Genomic DNA, 9,008 nt, shown 5'->3' on the forward strand with positions numbered 1-9,008 from the left:
CAGACTGAGAGCCTCTGATAACTACAGCTCAGGTGAGGTAAAGGACTCTGGATGTTTAGATAGTTAACTTAGTCAGTTATCTCAGTGGGTCTCAAACGGTTTGGTCACCATTTATGTAAACACATATTCCCATTTGAGGGGGTAGTGATTAGTAAAATATGCATGAATAAAAAGAAAAAAAGTTAAATAGGTGAAAAAAGGTAAGATACTTAAGTAAGTCTTTGCTGGTGCCTCAAAGAGGACCAGGGCGGAGAGGAGCGAGACAGCTGAGGCTGGTTCAGGAGCCCGGACACACTCACACATATAAATGAACCAAAAATAAATAAAGTTTTTTTTAATATTGGTTATGACCATGTTCTTATGATTATTGAAATGTATACAGTTAAGTTTCATATGGGTGTTTCCATAGATCTAGTCTCTTTGTGTTCCCCTCAAAGTGCACCAGATTGATAAATGCCCCCGGAGCCCCCTAGAGGAATTCAGGTCCACCCCCACTTAAAATATGTTCACATGAATAGGTTCCTAAATACATTTGTATGTCGTTTTAAAGTCCCCCATAGAGCTCCGTTTATAACTGGAACCCTGGATAAGAGAGTTAAAAGAGGGCGACAGGGGAAGTCGGGCACGCTGCCAGCATGCAGGTCTAATATGAGAAACGATTTCTGCAGCCGCAGCGACAGGCGAGGCACGATGGATCCAACGCTGCATCAGAGACACTTCATCACACAGACACCTAACAGCACACGAGTTATGGTCACACATATCGCTGCTGTAAATCATCAGCTCGCAACAAGAGGCTTATGTAACACAGCTTTCCTTTAACAACTCCATGCAGAATCACTGAGCTGTAAAGATGTTTTTAAAAAACACACATCACCCTCATTGTTGTGCCTTAAAACCAAAGATAAATCACGGGGACAAATCACACGAGTTTCCCTGGTGTGCAGAGTCGTTTGTCTCACATGGATTGAGCTGTCAACACCTCTGCTCACATGATCACCTGTTAGGACGCTGTGAGCAAGATACATGCAGCATTTGAACTCTTACTGATGTGTGCACTTAATCTACACTGACTTTTGGATACACTACTTCAGCTGAGAAGACTTTTCTAAGTGCCTGCAAAGTGCTTTGAGGCATAAAACAGGATGTTCTGTTAGTCCAGTGTAAATGTCAATCTTAAGGGATAAGGCTGGTACTATTTTAATATTTTAGGCAGCCTTTCTAATCTCTAGTGATGGCAGTTTCAGTGGAATATTTTAACATTAAGTGGATGGATTATTACAGTATATCGTACACTATGTGTTGTTTCCATGAAAAGAATCTAAAGGACAAGTGATCCCCAGAACGTATTTTTTTTGCGAAATACATCGGCAACTTTTGGATTGGTTTCCAAGAAGTTTGGCAAACAACATTCACGTCCCTCTCAAGACTAATCGTAAAAACTTGGCGATCTTTATAACATTTTATCTAGCGCCATAATCACTCTAATTTATGACCCAAATAACTGCATAACTAAAGACATTCCCATAAGCCTCATCTACAGATCCTTGTACTATGGTTCGTATGTTATCTTACGAAACGTTTTTGGGTTATTCTTTGTACATTTTGGTATGAGTGTCCAGTCACCAGAGCCCTGCAGTGTAGAACCAGTTGAGGCAACAAACCTACCTGGTTAGGTTGAGGATTAGATTGTGGGTTCGGTTCAAATATCTAAAGAAGCTGCGTTACTTAAAGGTCCCATGTCATGGCCATTTCTACTGATTATAATTCCATTGTTGAGGTCTACTAGAATACAAGTAAATTGTGCAATGTTCCAAACTCACATTGGTTTCTCATACAGCATCTCAAAAGGCTTGTTGGAGCTCCTGCCCCCCCCCCTGGGAGCCCAGTGGCCGTCTGCGAGACAGCGAGACACAGCTAAACCAGCCCGAACACACACACCCGCAGCCTGGCTGGGAGTTTGTGTGTGTGCCCAGGCTGAGTTCCGCTGTGTCTCGCTGACCCCACACCAGTGAGCCAGCTCACAGTGTCCCGCTCCTAGCAGCAGCGAGCCTCGCAACGTTCCGCCGAGTGTGTGTGTGTGAGGATTGGAAGTCCGCGGATTGGTCCAAACGTAACGGCTCCGCGGACGTTACGTTATGTCACTATACCCAAGAAGTAAACAATGGAAAAAGAGAAATCTCCAACGAGGCGTTCTGGGGCAAACAGGTCTTTTCTGTGTTAGAGTTTTACTCCCTACAGGGTGTACTTTGAGGGTTTGTGACTCTGCAGACCGTTTACATGCAGAAAAGGCAACATAACACACAAGGGGACGGGTAATAACCAGAAAAGCATAACATGGGACCTTTAAGTACGAAAGTTACGCAAAAATAAGTAAATGTTGACTTTTGGTTTCACACGGGAAGTCCTGTATTTTTGGACACACCCGTTCCAACAACCCCCTTCCTTTGTAGGCATACTGTATTATATTTTTTACACTACCTCACCTGTCCTGGCTCACAATTACTTGGGTTGTTTTTGTATTATAGTGCATTAGTTCATATAGGTACGAACAGAGTGAGAACAGTCTGGCCTCAGCTGTTTGTGTTTAATGCTGATCAGCAAATGCTTTTATGCTAACACGCAAATTATTCACAAGACATCATGAAAGCTATTTAAATGGAGGAAATGTCTACTCATACTCATTATACTGTAACCTATTTAAACATCGGTAACTACATGTTGGAGATGTTAGCTGTATGTTTGCATGTATGTTTGCTTTCTTCTTCTTTTCAACCTATTTTCCTTTGATGTACAATGTCGGTTCCCCGCGGGGATCATTAATGTTTCATGTGATCTAATCGAACCCCTGCTGTCACCACAGAGCCCGAGAGAAGCAGGAAAATCCTTTTGGAAGTGAAGCAGACGGCCATAAGCTCACGATGGGTCGTAAAAAATTAACTGACGGTATGAAGGCGCATGGGAATGTGACTTTGCCAGTTTAACGGGTAGTAAAATAGCTAATTATTAACTTTAAACGCACAATGTGTAATTTTCACTCGCCGAGGGGGTCTGTCAATCAAATTGGTATTTCAACATGTATATTTTCGACTTTTTGAATGCTGTTTTATTTCGATTTTGAGATATTTACATTTTAGAATTGTTTATTTTTACTCTTTTTAATTTCTCTTATGCAATGCCTTGACTTTTATGCTTCTGCAACGCAAGAAATTTCCCAAATTGGTATCAATAAAGTACATCTTATATTATATTATTATGCTTCAGGCAGTCAAAACACAATTAAGTATATTTCAGTAATACAATTAAACCACTGTATACATTGTGCATTACTTAACTTTTTCCTTTTAAATCTATGTTATGTTATATTTGACTTTTTACTCACATGCACATTCTTACTTTTACTTCTTATGTTTATAAATGCATTTTTTGTTTTCCATCCTCTTAAAATGGCCTTGTGTGGAAATGTGCTGTGTACATGAACTCACCTTGCCTTACATATTGTACCTTCAAGGCCTTTTTGTGCATAAATGCTGAATGTCTCCGAACACAAAGGGTTAACAGCCTCTTCACTGCTCCTGTGAGAACATCTGTGTGTGATGTCCTGCAGTGTAACAACCTGCTAATTCACCTGTAAACGGGTTTTATGGCTCGTTTTGTCCTCCGTGTCTTTTATAAAATCTCTTTTGTCCACATTCCAAGCTCTCTGTGCGGGAGGGGAAGCGTTGGAGAGCAAAACGTGAGAAATCATGTTCATGGAAGTGTCTGGGGGGTGTTGAGAAGAAAGAGAGCGGGAAGTGAAAAAGAAAGAAAGGAGAGGAAAACTGTGAATGCATCATGTTTTTAATCTCAAATACAGTCAAGAAAGTTAACACAAATTACATTTACTCAAGTATTTTCCTTAAAGAGGCCCTATGATACTCATTTTCAGGTTCATATTTGTCTTTACTGGGACATGTCTCCATGCTTTAATGTTCAAAAAGCTCTTTGTTTTTCTCATACTTTTCCCGCTGCTGCAGATACACGCTTTACAACATCAGGAGGATACGTCCCCAGCTGACCCAGAAATCAGCGCAGCTTCTGGTCCAGGCTCTCGTCATCTCACGCCTAGACTACTGCAACTCCCTCCTGGCTGGTCTGCCTGCATGTGCCATCCGACCTCTGCAGCTCATCCAGAATGCAGCGGCTCGTCTGGTATTCAACCTTCCAACATGCTGCACCCGCACTGCGAGGGGGACCCAAGTTCCCATCAGCAAAAACACGTGGGTTTGCTATCCTGGCTCCAAAATGGTGGAATGAGCTCCCCATTGAAATCAGGACAGCAGAAAGCTTATACATCTTCCGGGGGAGATTGAAAAATCATCTCTTTCGACTCCACTTCGAGCGATAGAATTACTAACAGAGCACGTATATACTAATAAAGGGCTGGCTCATCTAAAGCCAGTTGAGTAGCACTTGAAATGTTTAGCTCTATGAAACCTGATGTACTTATGATTCTGTTTTATTCAAGGTTGTATCTTCCCGGTCGAATGCACTTATTGTAAGTCGCTTTGGATAAAAGTGTCAGCTAAATGTAATGCAATGTCATACTGCCTGTGCTGTAGCACCTCTTTTCACCCTGTGTCTGAAACCAGAGCCCAGTCTGCTCTGATTGGTTAGCTGGCCGGCTCTGTTGTGATTGGTCAACCACTTGGAGATGTCCCACCCCTTAGCCTATCACGTACAGTGTGTTGGAGAGCTAGCCTGTAGGAGCACAAAAATACCTATATAACCCACTACAGGAAATGAAAACCCACCCAAAAGCATAATAGGGCCTCTTTAAAACCCTACACCACACACACACACACACACACACACACACACACACACACACACACACACACACACACACACACACACACACACACACACACACACACACACACACACACACACACACACACACACACACACACACACACACACACACACACACACACACACACACACACACACACACACACACACACACAGATAATGCATCATATACTACTTTCTTCCGAACATCACATGGGAACAGAAACAGCGTTTGTCTGAGTCTGTCATTTCGTCCATTGGCCTCTTTATGGTCAAACATTCACATGTTGCACAAACACATGCAAGCTTTGAATTATTGGCCGTTTAAATTCATCCTTCAAAAAGAACACATTCGTAAGTGGCTTTGAGCAGATCTGTCACGCACAAAGTGAACGTGTCAGATTGTCTTTGTGAGGTAAATGAGAATAGAGAAAGAGAAAGGTGTGTGTGTGTGTGTGTGTGTGTGTGTGTGTGTGTGTGTGTGTGTGTGTGTGTGTGTGTGTGTGTGTGTGTGTGTGTGTGTGTGTGTGTGTGTGTGTGTGTGTGTGTGTGTGTGTGTGTGTGTGTGTGTGTGTGTGTGTGTGTGTGTGTGTGTGTGTGTGTGTGTGTGTGTGTGGAGCTGCTAATGCCTCCAGCCAGGCAGCACTGAGACAACAGTGAGGGCCCAGATAAAGCCGGCTTTGTGTCCAACTCAGGATCTCGGGCACAGAGTGGCTGGAATGGCACACAGCCATTGTTACAGGTTCACTGCGGTCATGCACACACACACACCCCCACCCACACACACACACACACACACACACACACACACACACACACACACACACACACACACACACACACACACACACACACACACACACACACACACACACACACACACACACACACACACACACACACACACACACACACACACACACACACACACTGGCTGAACTACAGATCTACCAGGTGCTATTGCGACACTGTGTAAAATCAGTGAATCATTGCCGTATTATTTCAAAAAATGGAAATAATCACTGTAAACAAACAAGAGCATGAAACCCACTGACTGGCTGCTTTAATGTAAAAATAGTTCCAGTTATAATAATGCTTATGAGTGCAGATAACGCTACAAGTTGTAAACAGCACTGACATCTGTTCACCCTCAGAAGCTGATATGGAAGATGTGTTAACAACCCGTTGCCTAATTACACATTCAGATATAAGTGACTGTGAGTCTTAGCAACAAAAGCGCCGTTCAAGCCATGAAGTGTTTGAATACTAACAAAACAACTTCTTCTATTTTTTATAATGCCAAGGTTTTCAAATCAAATCCAACTTTCTCTCACAACACTTTATTTCCTTCAGAAGAGTAGTGAAAGCTAACACAACTCAGGCTGATTTTAGTGTGTTATTTCCTCTAGCAATATTCTTTTGGGACAGGAAGCTACCGGGTTATGTGAGATATAAAAGCTCAAATATAAAATACAAACAGTACATAAACCCTGCTATAAATAACTGGATTTAAATCCTCAAACCACAGAGTTATCTGTTCATGAAGTCAAGCATCATGGTAGTTAAGTTATGGCCATGACAGAAGGCTTCATTAGCGGCTAGCTTTAACACTTTACAGGCGACCCAAGAACAGAGTCTGAGGATGAATGATTCAACATTATTGAGAAACACTCACTCATTTTACCAGCTTTTACAATTTTCTTTATCTCTGTAGTCTTTCAGTTGTAGGAAGACAACATCTAACAATATGAAACCCTCTTACCATTGACTCTTTACCCCACACTATATGCCACCATTATTTCCTTCCTTACTTCACTTTTTCACACTGACTCATATTCTTACAATCTCCCCATAATGCCTACCAGAAGCTTTGTGTGTGTGTGTGTGTGTGTGTGTGTGTGTGTGTGTGTGTGTGTGTGTGTGTGTGTGTGTGTGTGTGTGTGTGTGTGTGTACATGTTTCACCTTTCTCCCACCTCCTGCTGCTAGCTGCAGGTTGTCTGGTGCAGAGCCTTCACCTGTGGAGAGAGAACAGAGGAAGGTGAGGTGCTTGGTTACAAACAAACCCAAAGTCACTGTGTCGTTCTGCTCTCTGCAGAACGACACGTGCGCACACACACACACACACACACACACACACACACACACACACACACACACACACACACACACACACACACACACACACACACACACACACACACACACACACACACACACACACACACACACACAGCCCTCTGTCCGCCTGCATACCTCACCAGCACCTGGTCTGTTGCTACAGTGGATGCTATAGTGTACATGCTGATCTAGTGCATAGGAACATTGTTTTTTAATGGTTGATTTGATAAATAGCTAGATAGCAACAGGACCATACATTGAAACTCTCTTGACTTCTACAGTAGATTAACATGACATGTACTAGTCCTTTTAATTAGCTAGCTTCTGCTCTATAGCCTTGGATAAACCTTCTTATTTCTCTTTTATCCGTTTCTAAAGAGCTAAAGCATGCTACTTGGGGTCTTGTCAGAATCTACTTCTCTATTTGAAAGCCAAATGTAAACCTATTGTCATTTTTTAACAAAAACAAAACCACATTTATGTTGTTAGCATTCACTAACACACTTTAGCTCCTTAGCCACACAGACCTGTTTCCAAACAACACCCACCAAGCTTCCTTGAAATCCTAAGCCTTAAAATCTGAAAATAGGCATGTGGCTAAAGAAACTGTTGTAGTTTTGAAGTATTTCTCAAAATGGACATTTTACTTACTTGTTTGCAGTCTTTTTCTTCTTTGATTTTGTTAGCAACATGCTAGGTTAGCTTACACATTTCGGCACGGACCGAAAACTCATCTCTTTCGACTCCACTTCGAGCAATACAATTACTAACAAAGCACTTATATACAAATAAAGGACTGGCTTATCTAAAGCCAGTTGAAATGTGTTGGCTCTTTGAAACCTGATGTACTTATATGATTCTGTTTTCTTCAAGTTTGTATCTTCTTGGTCAAATGCACTTATTGTAAATAGCTTTGGATTAAAGCATCAGCTAAATGCAATGTAATGTAATGTTCCTTGCTTCATTGCTGCCACCAGTGGTCAATCCCTGGGATAGTGTGAATAGCACAACAAAAAGGACCCACTAATATGTGTTTTGCTCCAAGTGCTCTAAGTGATCAAAAACTCTAGACTACAGAGTGTCCTTTAAGTAGAATTGAAGTAAGATATAGTTGTGGTGTAGTGCACTTAAACTGATTTCAGATTTCGAAATACGTTAATTATCAAAGGGGGAATTAGGTTTGTGAACCAGAAATACAAATAAAAAGATCTGTTGGCATTAAAGATACATATTTAAGGAGGTCAATAAAAGACTGGAACATTTCTGAAAAGTAGTCCCATTTATAAACAGAAAATACAATTAACGTATAGATTAAGGTCAAACTAAATCACCAGTGGTAATTCCCACAGCAGCTGACTAATAAAGCGCTGTGTTGTGTCCACAGCGTGCAGTGACCCAGAACAAAATATGGACCTCTCTAAGGTTAGATACTCTAAACTCCACAGCAGTACACCAACATCTGACTCATGTTAACGATGCATTTCCTCATCCTCTTTTAATAAGTGGGTGCTGTCATGTAATCTCATGATTTAAGATGCCGGAGTATGAATCTTTCATGTGGTGTCTGGTGGCTCCTTCGTGGCAAAGTGATGACTTCAGAATATGAGTTATGTTTGTTTACATCAGCAGTTTGTTGGGAGTAAATAGAAACAGTGTGTACTTAGCATTAGCTATTTTACAGTAACAAACGACGACGACACCCAAATAGATTTTCAATTTACAGCACTCTTTGCAGTGAGGTTGTGATAAAAAGGGAAATAAATTAAGTAGTGGTTGCCTTGAGACTAGGCCTTGATACAAGAACTATACTTTATCGATATTAGGCTAGATTGTGTTGCCATGTTCTCTTTTATAATAGTATTATTTTGCTTCTTTTTTACAGCTAAACACCACTTGCTGAGTTTATGTATGCCTCATTTAAAGCTAAGTCCTTTATCTGTAAATCTACTTAACCAAAAAGCAACGCTGCGCCTCTCTGGTACCAACCCTGATTTATATTCCTGTTCCCACATACTCCGAAGCACCACAGATCCCGATGCCAACCCGACCTCGCTGA

The sequence above is a fragment of the Notothenia rossii genome, assembly GCF_949606895.1.
Source record: "Notothenia rossii genome assembly, chromosome: 11".
NCBI classification, from domain to species: domain Eukaryota; kingdom Metazoa; phylum Chordata; class Actinopteri; order Perciformes; family Nototheniidae; genus Notothenia; species Notothenia rossii.